This window comes from Mauremys mutica, chromosome 10, assembly GCF_020497125.1.
Source record: "Mauremys mutica isolate MM-2020 ecotype Southern chromosome 10, ASM2049712v1, whole genome shotgun sequence".
NCBI lineage: Eukaryota > Metazoa > Chordata > Testudines > Geoemydidae > Mauremys > Mauremys mutica.
Window position 1 is genome coordinate 7,760,238 of NC_059081.1, and position 17,264 is coordinate 7,777,501.

Below are 17,264 nucleotides of genomic sequence, written 5' to 3' on the forward strand. Positions count from 1 at the left end.
CACAGAACCCAGGCGTTGGCCAAGTTGCAAATATTCCCCATAAAGGCTAATTTTCTGTCAGACTCTCGTTCCTTGGCTACAAGATGTAAAACAAAACGTTCAGGACTCAAAGTGTATTTTACTTAGGAAAAAACCTTAGATTTCTCTATAGTGGCCAGATATAAGCATTGAGGTGCTGGATGACAGCATAATCTATAAAACTCTGATGCTAAAAGGTATTTCTTCACTAAGGAATGAGGAGATGCTAAACAGTGTGAGATTAATTGCTCCACATCTCCATTCCTTCTGCTTACCTTGTGGCTCATTAGGTCTCAGAGAGCTTTTAAGTCCATCTCATCTACACAAACATGGGTAACAAATTGATTGTATCACTTTGAGATCTCTATCTCAATCCAGGCTCGCTCGTTAGTCCAAACAGCTGAAAAGATAATACATTGGTTTGGGAATGCAGGATATTTGTCAAGGTAGGATTCTTTCATGGTGGATTATCTAGTCAGTTGCATGCACAATACAATACTGCCATGGGAATTGCATGCACATCCAAGTGATCCGACAAACACACACATGAACAGTCGTTCCCTGGTGACTGATCTGTGCAAAACTCAGCAGATTCACTGCACAGGAACAGGTTTTTTGTCCGTGTCTCCCATAAGGATTTATATCACAGGAGCTTTGGGGTCCCTTGAAAGCAGAAACTCAAGATGAAGCAATAAAAATTGATCAATGTTGCTTTGAAACTGTAATTTTGGCATGATGTTGACGCACAGCCCATAAATTGGCCCAGATTCACTTGATATTTAGCCTAGTTCATGAACAGAGCTGGTTATGTATTGCAAAACAGCATTTGGGAACGGTCATTCAAATTCAGAACTGTTTGATTCAACCCTGTTACATGTCTTTTTGTCAGCATTCATGTGAATAGGTTTTTGTTTGAGCATTTGGGGAGTGGCTGTTCTTTACATTCAAATAATGGAATTCATATATATTCAGTGGTCTACTATTTAAAACATTTCATTCATCCAAAAAGAGATGGTATCTAAGTGCCAATCAAGTACTGCAAATAATTAATCAGAAGCAAAAATTAGAGCAGGTCAAAAATTTTGAATGTTTAAATTTGGACCAAATTTAGAGATCTGAAATTTACAGATTTGAAAAAAGCCAGGGAAACTTTCAATTAAATCTTCACAAATTTTACTCTTTTCGGACCAACAAACTTTTTGTGAAGTGTTACATTTTGACAACACTGATTTTCTTTTATTTAAATTCAGTGATTCCCCTAGGTTTGAGCATCTGTATTCAAAGTTTGAAAATGACCCATAGTTTGAAATGTCTTCAAATAAAATTATGAAGAGCAATTAAATTAATAAGTCTTTTGAGGAATGATTTGAAAACCAGAATAAGAAGCTAAAGCCCTAATCCAACAGAGACTTACCACACGTTTTGCTTGACACAGGAATAGTCCTATTAAATTAAATGGAAATACTCTCATGCCTAAAGTTAGGCATGTGCTTAAGTCTTTCTAAAATCAGAGCCTCAGTTTACAATGAATGCTCCTTGCAGCACCTGAAGGATCTGGATTTTTTTTCCCAGACAAGTTTGGTAATTTTGATATAAGCCCTGTCAAAAAAGAGAAGAGATGTGCCATTATCTTTACTTCAAGTAAGGTAGTATATTTCAGCATCCTGCCATCAGCATGTAATTTCTAGTCTACTAATGGTTGTCAAAGACTCTGTCATTTTTCAGAAGAGAACTAGTACCTCATACCTTGGCCAAATTTCACTTTGGACTGTAAAGCAGGATCTTCCAAAGCTACCTTTCCCCTGTAGATTAAATTGAAATCAACACACTTTGGTTTTGACCAGGAAGCTGTTGTATATTGTAACTACTGTATTAAACAGAGGCAGCCACTAGTGGCTCCTTGTCCATGGTGGGAGAAGTGATCCCTGTGTATTGTTTGCAAAACACTTTGGCTTCTTAGGATGAAAAATGCCATATAAATGCACTGCCAGCCGTTATCTAGTCTTCTAAAAAGATTCACTCCAGGGATAAGATCTTTTATGCCAACTGTTAGCTCAGAGTAAACTTTTATGACCAGGATATAAACTTCTTAATATAGGAGTTTTATAATGGAAAACTTGACTGGCTAGCAGGTCAGTAGGAGCACTAGTTTAATACAATTTACAGCCTACTCCACTTAGATTTACTGGAATAAGTATACTGCATCGCCACGGTCTAAAAACTGGGAACGGTTCCTGTGGTGGCCATCCTCCCTTTCTGTTGCTGTATGAAAGCAATATCCAATAGAGTTCTAAGACAGAACCACTGCATGTTTTTAATCTGAATCAGATAATCAATTCAAATATCCCCACAGCTAATTTGTCGACATACACATTTTAAAATCATTTGAAAAATACATCAGGCCACATCCTCAGCTAGTGTAAATCTTCATAGCGCCATTGAAGTAATAGAGCCCACGCTGATTACACCAGCTGAGAATATTTATTGCCCTTCTGGGGGTTTTCTTTTTTTCTTTAAAGCAAGAATACAGATCCATTTTCTCATTGCAATAAAACTCTCCAGGACAAGCACATCGACTCAGAATTGTACTTCTTGTGTTATGGCACCATAGTGTGTGTCCAATGCCTTGTCGTCCCTCATTCCTCAGGCCCCAAATTACCACTGATTGTGATCAATCAGTTAAACAACAGCTAAGTCACTCACAGAGCACCTGAACAAAACCCATTTGCTGCAATATCTTTTTTTCCAGTCCAAGAGAACCACCTGCAATCTTGCAAGTCTTTACTAGCAGGATCAATAAAGACTCACTGCATGACTCATGTGTATAACTAAATAAAAAATGCTGGTTGCCTTAAGGAGTTTGCAAATGGTAAAAATACTGTGAGTTGGGTTTGAAGCCCAAGGAGGTGCCTGTGAGCTTTTCTGTGCTGACCTCTTTACCTCTGAAACAGTTTCTCCAAAATCATAATGTTAGACCAGCAAGTAAAATGGGGAACTTGGATTGCCGGCTCTTTGGGACAAGGACTGTCTCTTTGTTCTGTGTTTGTACAGTGCCTAGCACAATGGAGTCCTGGGCTCCTAGGCACTTATATTGTACAAATAAAAAGTAATATTCATAGCAAAGGTCCTGCTAGTCACTAATGGCATAAAAGTGTTTGTGCAAATAAATCATGAACTAATTCACTAATTGGCTAAACACGAGAGTATGAAGGTAACAGGCTGCTTGTGGGGGTTGGTCCTGAGAGTGCTCAAAGCTGTGCTGAGCTCAGCTCAGCCCACAAAGAGGTGCAGTGATGATGTGTTCCTATGTGATGGCTTTTTTCACTTCCCATATAGAGACGCTGATGCCATCCCAGGGTACAGAGCAATATCTCTCAGGCACCGTCCCTTTATACAGCACCCTGAAGCAGAGCGCCTTGGAGCGCTGCAAGCCAGCAATCCAAATGAAAAGATTAAATAAATAGGTCTGAGGGCTAGATTTATACCTTCCCATGGATTTGTAAAGTGAGATGGGGGCACGTGGTATGGAAGTTCCCTGTGACTGCATTGTCCTGACACCATTAACCATTTAGCTGCTGGTCCTCCACACCAACCTCTGTGCCAGTAGCTTAAAAACAATAATACTTTGCTCTTAACCAGGCTCAGTTGACCTTAATTAGCTTCCAGCTAATCTAGCCTCCCTAAAATGCCTCCAAACCAGAGCTAGGAATTAATTCTTGTAACTCCGGGCTGTTGGTGGGCTCCATGGGGCTTCCCTCTATTGATAGGACCCATATACCTAGCCACCTGTGGCACAGAGACTGACATCATTAGGAGAGTGGGAAGGACACACTGAAGGTTAGAACAGAGATAATCCTGGAAGGGGGCTGTGTAAGCAGAAGACATTTAAACTTGATGTGGGCACAAGAGAACTTTAAATGTTCCACTGCAGTAGAATGTGAGAACATACCTGGTATATAGAGCAGCTATAGGCACGGGCTTGGCCTGATGTAGCTATCATGTAAATTAGTGGCAAAGCAGTTAATCAGAGTGGAATGCAAGGGGAGGGATTCAACATGATTCTCCAAATCCTGTGGTTAAATAGGCTAGTGATGACACACCTTAAAGTTGGGACGCTCTACTTCAGATAAGCATCCAAACTGTCTTGAAACTGCAAAACTGGGCTGGAATGAGCTTTTCCTGGTGAGGTATTGGATCATAGAATCATAGAATCATAGAATATCAGGTTTGGAAGGGACCTCAGAGGGTCATCTAGTCCAACCCCCTGCTCAAAGTAGGACTGATCCCCAACTAAATCATCTCAGCCAGGGCTTTGTCAAGCCTGATGGTATCCTCTACATGTATATTTTTACTTTCCCTTTCACAATCACCGGGAATCCAGCACTTTTCAATTAGGACAGATGTGCTCTGCATTTTAACACATCAATCTTTTATTGCTCTTGCATCAGTCATTCACTGGTGGCTTGTGCAAATAGCTTCTCACAAACAAAATCTTCCCTTTTTTTGCCAGAAATAGAAACCGTCACCTGCCAATAGACGTTTGAATATTTCATTGTTGCCAGATGACATTTTTTTTGTCATGGCTTTTTGTGCATTTCTTGGATAATGTGGCAAGGACATCCCAGTGCTCCCCAGGCTGCTGTTGGAAAGCAAGGAGGGAAATCTCACAAGAAACATAGGCTTAGCAAAAACTGGCTAGGACTAGAGAACAGACCTCACAAATCTTATCTCCAAAGTCTGTGCAGAGCTACAGAAAAGAAATTTTGCACAATAGGTAGCTCAGGCATTCTGTATAAATTTCTGGTTCAAATCCAGCTAGGGACAGTAGTAGCCAAAAGCCATTCTCAGATGACTGCTGTCTGGTAGTCTGTGATGGGTGGTACTGCATCTTCAGGGGCCACTCATGATCCTGATGCACCTCCATCCCAATTTCCCTCATAAAAGGATCTGGCGTCAGCCTTGGGATTGGGATAGGAGAGCTAAAGGGGAAGGGAGGAACAAGAGGAGTGGAGAGAGGATGGATGTACCCTTTGGCCCTGATTCACCGATAGCTCTGCTGCATCACTAATAAAGATATTGCGCACGATGCTGTCTCACACGTATAAAGATAACCACGAGGGAAGGAAAGCTGCCAGGAGCAAACTCTCTCCACTTCTCCACACCCTCCCAGAAAGTTCAGGGTATTTTTGGGGATAGGCCTGGGAGTCAAACCCTCCCCTGTATTTGAGTGACTAGCCCAGAGGCACTGAGCAGAACACTGGAGGCTTAATTCCTTGGCTGTGAGTCATGCACAAAGTCTCCTTAAGAAGGCTTTCCATAGATTCATGGCTATTTGGGTCAAGAAGACATTTTCCCCCAGGTCAGATTGGCCTGGGCTGCCTTCCTCTGCATTATGTGGATGTGGGTCACTTGCCAGGATTATCCGGGTGTATCTCACTTAATCATTTCCCTGCCATTGCAAGAGCCTCTGGTGCACCTCGCTCCCTCTTATTCTCTGCCTGAGGCACATCATAGTTTAGTCTCCTGGGGGCTGTAATACTTAGGTCTAATTTTGGTTGTTGAGTTTAGTGGGCAGGTGCTGGGTGGGGTTGGTGGCCTGTGATATATAGGAAGCCAGACTAGATGATTTGGTGGCCCTTCTGGCTTAAACTCCATGACTCTATTAAGGCCAGAAGGAACCCTTCTGACCACCTAGTCTGACCGCTTGTGTAAAACAGTCCATAGAATTTCACCAAGGTCTTTTGCTTCCTTTGCTGTTGGGCATGCCAGACCTGTTCTGTACATAAGGGAAGTTAGGCGCAAGAACTGTCAACCTAACACTTCTTATCAACATTAAACTAAAACACAGTTCAATGTGAAGTCACGAGATCCTTTCTTTTAGAGAGAGAGAGAGAGAGCATGAATTAATATATTGATTATTACCAGAAGCTGGGAATGGGCGACTGGATATGGATGATTGCCTGTTCTGTTCATTCCCTCTGGGGCACCTGGCATTGGCCACTGTCGGAAGACAGGATACTGGGCTAGATGGATCTTTGGTCTGACCCAGTATGGCCGTTCTTATGATCACTTTCCGTGTTCTCTTTGAAAGAAATTGACTCCTTAGAGTATCAGTAAAAAGCCAATCTGTCCACCTTGGCTTCTGATGAGGAGAAAATTGAGATTTTGCTAAAGGGTAGAGTTCTGAACTGATGGTATATCAGATTTATTTATAAAATGTGTTATTTAGTATAACCTCTGCATGTGCAAAGAGCATTTTTCAGAGATGCATTATGTAAATAGAGAGAATAAGTATTAGATTCTCACACTCTTGAGACGATATGCAAATCTGTCGGTCTCACTCAGAAATTTAATGTGATTGACAGATAAACCAGCAGAGCCTCCAATCTCTAAAGGAACTGATGAAAACTCTTTGTGAGTGGTCTCTGTGAGAGAAAGTCTGCCTCAATATAGACCTCCTGGAATTAAGATCAAACAGCCTGCAAATAATAATTGAAGGGTGTGAAGAGCAATCCTACAAAAGGGTTATTTAGGGCAATACATGGGGTAGAATTCAGATAACACTAACAGAAAATGTACAAATATCACAAAAACTCCTCCAGAAAGTGAGGCTGGTCACATTGTGGAGGGGAGAAAGGGAAAGGCTAAATGACCTAATAGGTCTTTCCCATGAAGGAATGTTGTAGTTATAAAACAGAAGCACGTGCATGGTTGCATCTCAGTTTAGGTGGTCAGTTTTCCTAACTCTGAGTTAAACTGTATTTTAGAAGTCATTCCACTCCCTTTATTACAATATCATCAATATAATAAATATGTAGCTTAATACCAAACTGTCTCCTTTGACCCAGGTTCTTACCACTGCCTGTTTCTCAGCGACTTCCCCATGAATATCCACCCGCTTTCTTCAGGTGAACATGTCACATGTTGAACTTCTCATCTTGCCTCCTAAACCCTCTCCTGGCTCACTTCCATCCATCTCTGCTGATATTTCTTCTTTCTCCTTGCCACCCAAACTCCCATCCTTGAGACAATGTCTGACTCCTCATGTTACCTGTGCCTCTGTTGCTTTCCCTACTGCCTCTCCAAACCCGCTCCCTTCTTCTCTGTTGTCATTGTCAAAACTCTCATCCACAGCTTAACTCCTCCTCTTCTCTGGCCCCCTTGCTTCCCATCTCGCTGACTCAGTACCCTCCATTCATTCGATAAGATCCTTTAATTTGGGCATATCTAAAATCATTGCCTTCATTCCTAATCATGTCACCCAAATCTTAAATCCCTCCGCTGACTTCCACTCTCCTTTTCATAGGAAGTTCAAACCTTTATCTTCAATTTCAAGGTTCCTGTTATGGGGTTCGGGATGCAATCCAGACCAGTGAGGTGTTGTCACCCTTCCCCTGTAACCCTGAGTACCTCGTCATGCTTCCACCACTTACGTCCCAGCCTGGGATGCTCATTTGGCATGAAGCATGCAGCTCACACCCTGAGTGTCTGTGTGCTATGCAGATAGCCCTGCTTCAGCAACTCTGACCTCAGCAGCCTGTCCACTGTCCCACTTTGGCTTCCACCAGCCTTGGTTACAACCAGTAGGGTGACCCCAACACACTCCCAGCCCCGCATTTTCCCAAAACTCTGTGCTCTGCAATGTCCAGCCCTTTCCTGGACAGTTCAGAGAAATAATAGGGTTTGTTTGTTCCTTTAAAAAGACAAAAGGACAACACCGCTTATTAATTTAACTGGGGTAAATACACCCTTCCGTTTAAACACAGCACTGAGTGGGTTTATAGTAAAAAAATAAAACCATTTAAGTGATGCCAAGTAAAACAAATGAAGTTAGAAAGGGTCACAAGCAAATAAACGTGAAAACATGCATCTAAAAGTCTAAAAACTACCTCGCAAGGTGCAGGCTTTGTTCAAAATGGCTTTTCTCACCCACAGTCTTCCAGCAAGATGATACCTGACTCTCCCCCCTCAGTCTGGATCTGCTTCAGAAGCCCCAAAAGGGCTCATTCCTTTGTCTTCTTTAGGGAAGGACATCTCATGGGGTTTTCTGCCCCTTTCTTTCATAGTCCAGTGAACCTTTGAAGTGGATCCCTCTGAAGATTATCCCTCAAAGTAAAGTCTATTCCAGTGGGAGGAAGGTGACATGGAGCCTGGTGGTGAAGGAAGCTCCATACTTTCTTTTCCCTCTGCTGGTGTGTGCTAAAATGCAAATTGTTCTGTTGCCTGCAATCTCCTCCCCCTGCTGTCTTAATAGTGCTGTTTACTGTGTATATGTAAATTAAGATGAATCTACATTTCCCTGTTTAGACTGTTTAGCAACTCCCCCTGGCATGCCTGGTTTAAATACACTTTGTTCATAATTTCCCCATATATTCATAACTCTTAATACACGCCACATACATATTTTATGCAAGCATATTAATGATCAGCGAATTATGTATTTTCAAAAGATGTCTCAGAAGGCATATTTTGTTCAAAGATTATTGTTCCACAGTTCCTGCCTACATAATAAAATCATGCCACCTTTCAACAGTCACTTTCTGAGGCTTTGCTGCAGTGGGTACATATCACTATCCCTATTTTATAAATAAGGATATTTTATCAGGATTGAATTGTGCACAGAGGCATAAGGCCTACAGGGGGTGCTGGAGACAAAGAGTCCTGCAGCATCTTGCCCTCACGTAAGAGGGCACAGTGGTGGTGAGTGGGTGCCATAACAGACACAAGCAAGGGAAGTGATATACCCAAAATCATGCATTGAACCAGTGGCAGAGCCAGGAATAAAACTGTGGTCACCTGATTTATAGCTAGTGTTCTATCTGATATATCACACTGCTCATCCCTGTTCATGGTCCAGCAAATCATGGACATCTATTTGCTGCAAAAATAGGGTCAGTGAGATTGGAATTCTGGCTAAGCAGAGATACACACAACACCCTCCATTCCCCTTCAATTAATCCTGCTAGGAAGGCAAATTATAGGTACAGGGAGCTATGCAAATAGGCCACTGCCACAAGAGGTATTGCACATGCATAAATACATTTACTATGAGGGCCTGGCTAATCCCTACACTACACCACAAAGTGTCCTTCCATGTCTACTGCTTAGACTTCAGAGGTGGAAACAGAGTAGTAAAACTAGCCACAATCCCATTGCTGGGTTAAAGAGTTGAGTGCACCAGCCAGAACTCAGCCTGTGGTTTGTAAAGGGCTCTGAGAATCTTTTGCGTATAAACTGTGATATAAATATATCCTTAGTATGTATTCTCCTTGTCTGTTCTGAAGCTATTATCACTGCAAACTGATCAAACACATAATTTAGTTTATTAAAGCACTGAGCCATATGCTTAAAATTAAGCATGTGCTTAAATCCTTCCCTATATAACAAAACATTCGACTACTTGCCTTAGTCTCATTGAAGTCCGAGTGAAAGCACGTTAAAGTTAAGCATATGCATAAGTGCTTTGCTAAATGGTGGCCTCATTTCACTTATTTTCATGCTTCATTTCTAATTCTGAAAATCAACAAACAGGTTGAAAGATGCAGCAGCATCTCAGCTTCTGCCCATGTCAAATGTGTTAAGATTTGATGATACCTAAAGCATTAACTCTGCCATGGTGCCTCTTTCCTTTTCTGATTAATTCAAAGTCTGATACATCTTGCCATAGGATTAATATCTTAACAGAGAGGTAATGGGTAATATGACATTTAATCTCTTTGATTAAATTCCATAGTAAAAATGTCCTATAAATAAAAGAAACAATTGAGGCAACTATAAATTATCTTCATTGTTGCAAAGTGATGGGTTTAGTGCTTACAGAGGGTGAAAACTCAGAGCCCATTAAGCAGTAGAAGGGTTTTTTCTTCCCCAGACCTAAAAGACGTTGCGGCTTAAGGCAGGTTTTCCCACGATGCTTTTGCTTAATTAGTGGAAATCTTAAAAGGAAGTTGTAAATTTTGTATGTTGGTACCTATTTAATTTTCTGCTAGAGATGACCAGAGTGGCAACATTCAAAGCTCAGTCTGAACTTCCTGTTTTTATTAGATATGATTTCTTAAGTGCCACAACGCTCTCAGCACTACATACAACATGAAGAAGGGCTGGTTTTGTGGTAAAAATTCTGGCTTAGAACTCTCCTGAGACTGGGATGCAATTCCTGGCTCTGCGACAGATTTCTGATATGACCTTGGGCAAGTCACTTATGGATAGATTTTTCAAGAGCTCAGCACCCACAATCAGTGTCGCAGCTACAGTGTAGGTACCAGAATAGCTGGTCTTAGATCCAGTCCAGTGTGCAGAGTGTTTCTAAGTATTTGGCCATAAAAGTCACAAAAGGAATTGCTGGTGCTGAACACTTCCAAAGATTTGAACCCAAATGTGGATGCTGAACTCTTGAAAATCTGGCCTGTAGGGCCCAAATTCACCACTGCCCTGCACCTTGTGGAGTCACTTGTACACAGTGGCTGCTAGACACCTCATTTCTGGAGTTCCACGAGGATCATTTCTCTCTCTGGTCCTTTTCAACATCTATATACAACCTCTAGGTGAACTGGTCAGACAACTCAAGTGCCATCAATATGTTCATGATACATAGCTCTACCTATCCTTCATCACATACAGCCAGACCACTGCCACCAAGGTGGCCCAGTGCTTGGATGAGATCAGCTCTTGGATGAAGAACAGCTGGCTGAGGCCGAACCTAAGCAAGAGGGGGGGGGGTGGACAAAGGAAAGTCCTTTAAACAGATTGCTGCCATGGTTCAGTCTCCATTGGTTGACAGTGCACACCCACGATCAGTCAATTCAGCCCATAGTCTAAGAGCGGGTAAATGGCAGTTGTGATATGGACACCAGTCTGCTAGGAGATAAACTGAGACCACAAAACTCATTCCACACAAACCTTCTAAACAACATTCATATACTAATGACTCTCAGGCACTACGGATCTAGAGCTGAATTCAAACCTGTGACCTAGATATGTATCCCATTATTAATTTCCTGAACCATCTAATTACTCTTCCCCCTAAATCATGACAGACTTTTCTTATTGGAGAGTCATGAAAGGAGGTTCATGAACAGACTTTGGTAAATCAGTCATATCTTGGATTGTTTATTGAAACTTCTAGCCTGTTTTCTTGCAATCTGAGTTAGGCCTCTTCTATTTTTACTGCCTCGTTTCACAATGAATTTCAACATAATGATCTCTTTTAGGAAAAAAATTAAAGGGCGAGTGATGGGGCATATACATGAGATCCTCAGAATCAAAAAAATTGTCAGTTTTATCTAACTAAAAAGTTGAGACAGCTGTGAGGGCACAAGCCTGGCCTGGACCAGCATCTGAAATACCAGCTAGTGTAAATATTAATAGCACCTCCCCATATTAACTAAGAACTCACCCCTATCGAGACTAAAATGAGAGAGTAAAATCATAGCTTGGTTTTTTTCCCACTCCTGTTCTCAGTGTATCTCCATATTATAATTGGTTCACTTGAGACCGAGCCAATGAAAACCCGATTTATTGTAGTAAGCTCTCACACACTGAGCCACCAGGGCTTGTGATTTTCATATAATCCCTTTGAATCCTATGCTCCCCCAGCCCTCCTTGGTGACTGATGTTTGCAGGCTGGATTCTGAGGGAATGAATGAGGACTGAGAGATGTGAATTGCTGTTGGAAATCCCTATTACCTACTTTTAAATTATTTCTGTACACTCAAGATGGGTGGGGGAAATGGAAGTGTGATTTCAGTTTGAAGAGAGACCTGTGCTTTAAAAAAATATATTTATTCCACCAGAACTTGAGGATTGGGATGACTAGTTCTATTAGTTATTGTCTATATCAATCATACAACAAGCTATTTGTTTGTTTTATTCCTTTCTCAATAGATTCACCCCTACCACTGACCACTTAAGCTCACAGACACGGATGTAGAGCCCAGACCATGTATTTCTGTTTTTCCTGTTATGGAAACCTCTGTCATATAGCACTGGGACATATGACCTGCCTCCCCACCCCCTCAGCTAGTACAATCTGAAAAGACGTAATTGCTACACTGAAAGATGTTCATAGCTTCCAAGGCCAGAAGAGACCATTGTGATCATCTAGTGTCTGATGTCCTGTATAACACTGGCCATAGAACTTCCCCATAATAATTCCTAGAGGATCTCTCTTAGAAAAATGTCCAATCTTGATTTAAAAATTACCAGTGGTGGAAAATCCACCATGACCCTTAATAAATTGTTCCAGTGATTAATTACCCTCACACCTTATTTCCAATCTGAATTTGCCTAGCTTCAGCTTCTAGCCACTGGCTCATGTTATACCTTTGTCTGCTAGACTGAATAGCCCTCTATTATCAAACATTTGTTCCATATGAAGTATCTGTAATCAACTCACCCCTTAATCTTCTCTTTGTTAAGCTAAATAAGTTGAACTCTTTAAGTCTGTCATTAGAAGACATGTTTTCTACTCTTTTAATCAGTCTCATGGCTCTTCTCTGAACCCTCTCCAATTTATCAACATTCTTCTTGAATTGTTGATGCTAGAACTGGACACAGTGTTACAGCAGCAGTCCTACCAGTGCCAAACACAGAAGTAAAATAACCTCTAGATACCTATTCACGATTCCCCTTTATCCATCCAAGGATCACACTCCCCCTTTTGGCCACAGCATCGCACTGGGAGCTCATGTTCAGTTGATTATCCACCACAACCCACAAATCTTTTTCAGAGTTACTGCTCTCCAGGATAGTCCCACATGGAATGGCTTACATTCTTTGTTCCTAGATACACGTGGCGGTATTAAAACTGATATTTTTTTGCTTGAGCTCCGCTTACCCAGTGATCCAAATCACTCTGTATCAGCAACCTATCCTCTTCATTATTTACCACTCCCTCAATTTTTATGTCATCTGCAAACGTTATCAAGGATGATTTTCTGTTTTCTTCCAGGTTGTTGATAAAAATGTTAGATAGTGTAAGTCCAAGACCCGATCAATTCCTGTGTGATTCCACTAGCCACAGACCTGCTCGATGATGATTCCCCATTTACAATTAAATTTTGAAACCTATCTGTTAGCCAGCTTTTGCTTCATTTAATGTGTTCCATGTACATTTTGTATTGTTATAATTTTTTAATTAAAATGTCAAGCAGTACTAAGGCAAATGCCTTATAGAATTCTAAGAATATTACATCAACACAATTGCCTTAATCAGCCAAACTTGTAATCTCATAAAAAAAGAGATCAAGTTAGTTTCACAGGATCTATTTCACATAAACCCCTGTTGATTAACATTAATTATATTATCATCCTTTAATGCTTTATTAGTCAAATACTATATCAGCTGCTCCATTATCTTGCACAGGATCGATGTCAGACTGACAGGCCTATAATTACCCAAGTCAAACCATTTACCCTTTTTAAAAATTGGCACAACATTATCTTTCTTCCACTCTTTTGGAACTTCCCCAGTGTTCCAGGACTCATTGAAAATCATCATTAACATTATTCCAGTGAACTCCTCAGCAAGCTCTTTTAAAACTCTTGAATGCAAGTTATATGGACTTGCTGATTTTAAAAGTTGTGACTTTAGTAGCTGCAGTTTAACAGCAAAGATACCAGTGTAATGGAAAGAGTGTTATCATTATCATATGACAAGACAACATCATTTGGTTTTTTCTCACACATACAGAACAGAAATATTTATTGAACATTTCTGCCTTTTCGGCATTATTCTACCATTTCCATCTAATAATGGACCAATATCATGTTTAGAATTCTTCTTGTTCCTAACATACTTATAAAACTCCTGCTTATTTTTCTTAACTCTGTTGGCCATAGAGTGCTTCTTTTGTCCTGTTGCTTCCCTTATCAATTTTCTACCATTCCTAGCTTCTGATTTATATTCATTACAATCAATTTGCCATTTCTTCCACTTGTTTTATATTTTTATTATTATTTTATATTGCTGCTCTAGACCAGGTTAGGTTTTTCACTAATACAGACTTCTTCCTCAGTTGTGGGATTGTAGCTTTTCGGCCATCTAGTAAACTGTTCTTAAACCATTTCCGGTTATCATTCACATTTTTCTGATTAAATTTTTCCTCCCAGCTGATTTGGCTCATAATTGTTTAAAGCTTTGTGAAAGCGGCCCTTTTAAAGCACCAAGTACGTACATTATTAGTCTAGACTTTATTCTCATTGCACATTATAAATGTGATCCACACATGATCACTTGTACCTATGCAACCATTAATTTTTAATTCTGTGATCAGTTCCTTTTTATTTGTCACGATGAGGCCTAATATAGAATTCCAACACATTGAATGAAACACATTTTGATTTAGGAAATTATCTACAACATATAGAAATTCTAAGGATGACCTAATACTGGCAATAAGAGACCTCCAGCAAATGTCACTCAAATTGAAGTCCCCCTGATCACAAAGGTTTTTTCCTCTATGCATTAGTGCATAAGTAGCCAGTCATCGTGTTCCTTAGTGTGTTTTGGGTCTGTAGCAGAGACCAACTAACACTCCATCTTGTGCTTTTTCTGTTAGAACATTGATCCATAAATATTCAAGATCAGATGTTCTGGATCTGTTTGCTTCTATTGGACTCCTAGCCTTTCAAGATTTTGAAGACTGCTGGGTAGTTGATAGAACTAGTTAGAAAAGGAATTTTTTCTCCCTATGGAAATTATGTTGAAAAAAAGAAAGCCATTTTTGCTGAAATTTCAGTAGAAAATTTCAACTTCTTGTAGAAAATGCAAGAATGATTCAATTCTTGGCAACTAAAATTTTTTGACTGAAAACTGCCAACGTTTAAAAAAAAATTGGCCAAGCTCAGCTTAGCAGTTTTTGGTTTTCCAACAAAAAATAATAAGTTTTCAAGGAAAGCAAGCACATTCCACTAAAACTTTTGTTCCATTTGAAACCTGATTCTTGTTCAAATAATGTTTTGATGGAAAATTTTCAGCTGTTCCTAGTTATTTAGACTGATTGTGGCCCATGTATGTTCTCATGGCTCAGAGTTAGGCGGGAACTGATAGACGCAACGATGCCTTTAAGGGGCCCGTGAAGATAATTGGAGATGTGGCTGATACATGTGATCCTCAGCTAATCTCAGCCATACCTGGAAAGTATTAAAGTATTAAAGGATAAACATATCTTCTCTGTACCTTGCTAAGAAAGAAGCTCTGTAGTCAGTCCACATCTAGTACAGAGAACATGAAACCGTGTAAAAAATAAACTAGTGTCACAGGAGAACAGAAACAGAAGGAAAACAGCAACAAAAGTTGCCAGATCTCATCAACATGCCACTCTTCAATGCTCCAGAAAACTTCAGCTTCACAGTGGACAAACTAGAAGCAGAATTTTGCAAGATTTCACATTGCAAACAAGCTCCACAAGGAAACTGAAGATATACAGGTATCTTCTTTAATTTAAGCAAAGCATATCTTTAAAACCTTTGACTTTACGTAAGACAGTCACATAGATGACTATGAAAGGGTTCTGAGTATGTCTGGTGCATACTTTATACCTCAGAGAAATGTGATTTATGAAAGAGCATGTTTTCACCAGAGAATTCAACCACTTATCCAGTCAGGAAATGGAAACAACACCATGTGACTTATCCAGCCATTCACAATGGAGCAGCACAGCTCAAATTTCCAATATCCCTGATCAACTGTAGAGTAAACTTTTTTTAAAAGATGTCAAATCAAAATGGTAAACTAATTGGAGGAAATTGCAGTCCATTTGTGGCTATGCCATAAGCAGGAAAAAGGCAAAATTTATGGAATAAATAATTCATAGTGAATCATTTCCTCAGCTCTAGTTATTTGTTTTCATTTATTTCCTTTTTCAAAAAAAAAACAACTAGATCATTCATCTTCTCTTTTCCCCCTCTGTTAAGAGCGACATTTCAAATGTTTTTTTATCACTTTGTGCATAACAAATGCTATTAGACATCATCACTCTGCCTCGTGAGAAGGCAGTGGAACTGTGTAGTATACACTGAAGTAAATAAACCTCATTAGCATCATTAACTCCAGGAATTGCAGAGTCAATAACATTAGTAACACCACTTAGAAGCACCTACTGTCATTTTACCACCAGCAGGCACATAGGTCCAAATTCAGCCCTGGTGTAAAGCCCTTACTGGCCTCAATGGAGATACACCAACTGTGAATTTATTCCCTGATGCTGACAAACCTAAGATGAAACAGGCTATAGAAGCCTTGACATATTCCCCTCTAGGGCTGTGAACTCAGTCCCAAAATTCCCGTGTTCATGCAAAAAAAACCTGGAAAGTGAACCTAACTAAACACTGAAAGAGAAGCTAACCAGACTCTTTTCATTGTCCAATCTGGGTGAAACATACGTATTAAAAAATAGTATAAAAGTTTAAAAGGAATTAAGATTTTTTTTAAATCGACTTCTTTTTTTAATAATTAAAGGGTTCTTTAATGCATTGTTGTTATTTTGTCACAGTGGTTGGGATCCTCAACTGGTGGAAATTGGCATAGCTCCATTGACTTCGACAGCATTATGCCAATTTGCACCAACTGGGGATCTGTTCCTTTAATTTGCCATAATACAGGTCACAAAATTGTCCACTGCTGCACGCATGCTACTACAGCAAATGTCTGACATGCAGCAATATAGAGATCATATACCAAATTACAACATGAGTAGCTGCTTTTATTTAGATCTCTTTTGCATTTCAGTGGACCAGTCAGCTACAAAAAAAAAATGATTACTGCCGCAAGGGTACAGATGGTACGGAGAAACCAGGGGCGGCTCCAGGCCCCAGCACACCAAGCGCGTGCTTGGGGCGGCATGCCGCGGGGGGTGCTCTGCTGGAGGTCCGCTGGTCCCGCGGCTCCGGTGGACCTCCCGCAGCCGTGCCTCCGGGGGACCGCTGGTCCCGCGGCTTCGGTGGAGCCGCGGGACCAGCGGACCCTCCACAGGCACGCCTGCGGGAGGTCCACCAAAGCCGCGGGACCGGCGACCGGCAGAGCGCCCCCCGCGGCATGACGCCGTGCTTGGGGCGGCGAAATGTCTAGAGCCGCCCCTGGGAGAAACATAAACCACAACTCTGTATTTTGCAAATTCTGGTTGACCCTGCATGGGGATGTGGGGGAGAACTCAGGTGCAGAATCCTGTTGCTTGTATTACGGGAGCACAAGTTGCAAGGGAGTCAAATTGCTGTCATTGGTGCCAAGAGGCCTAGCGGATAAGGGG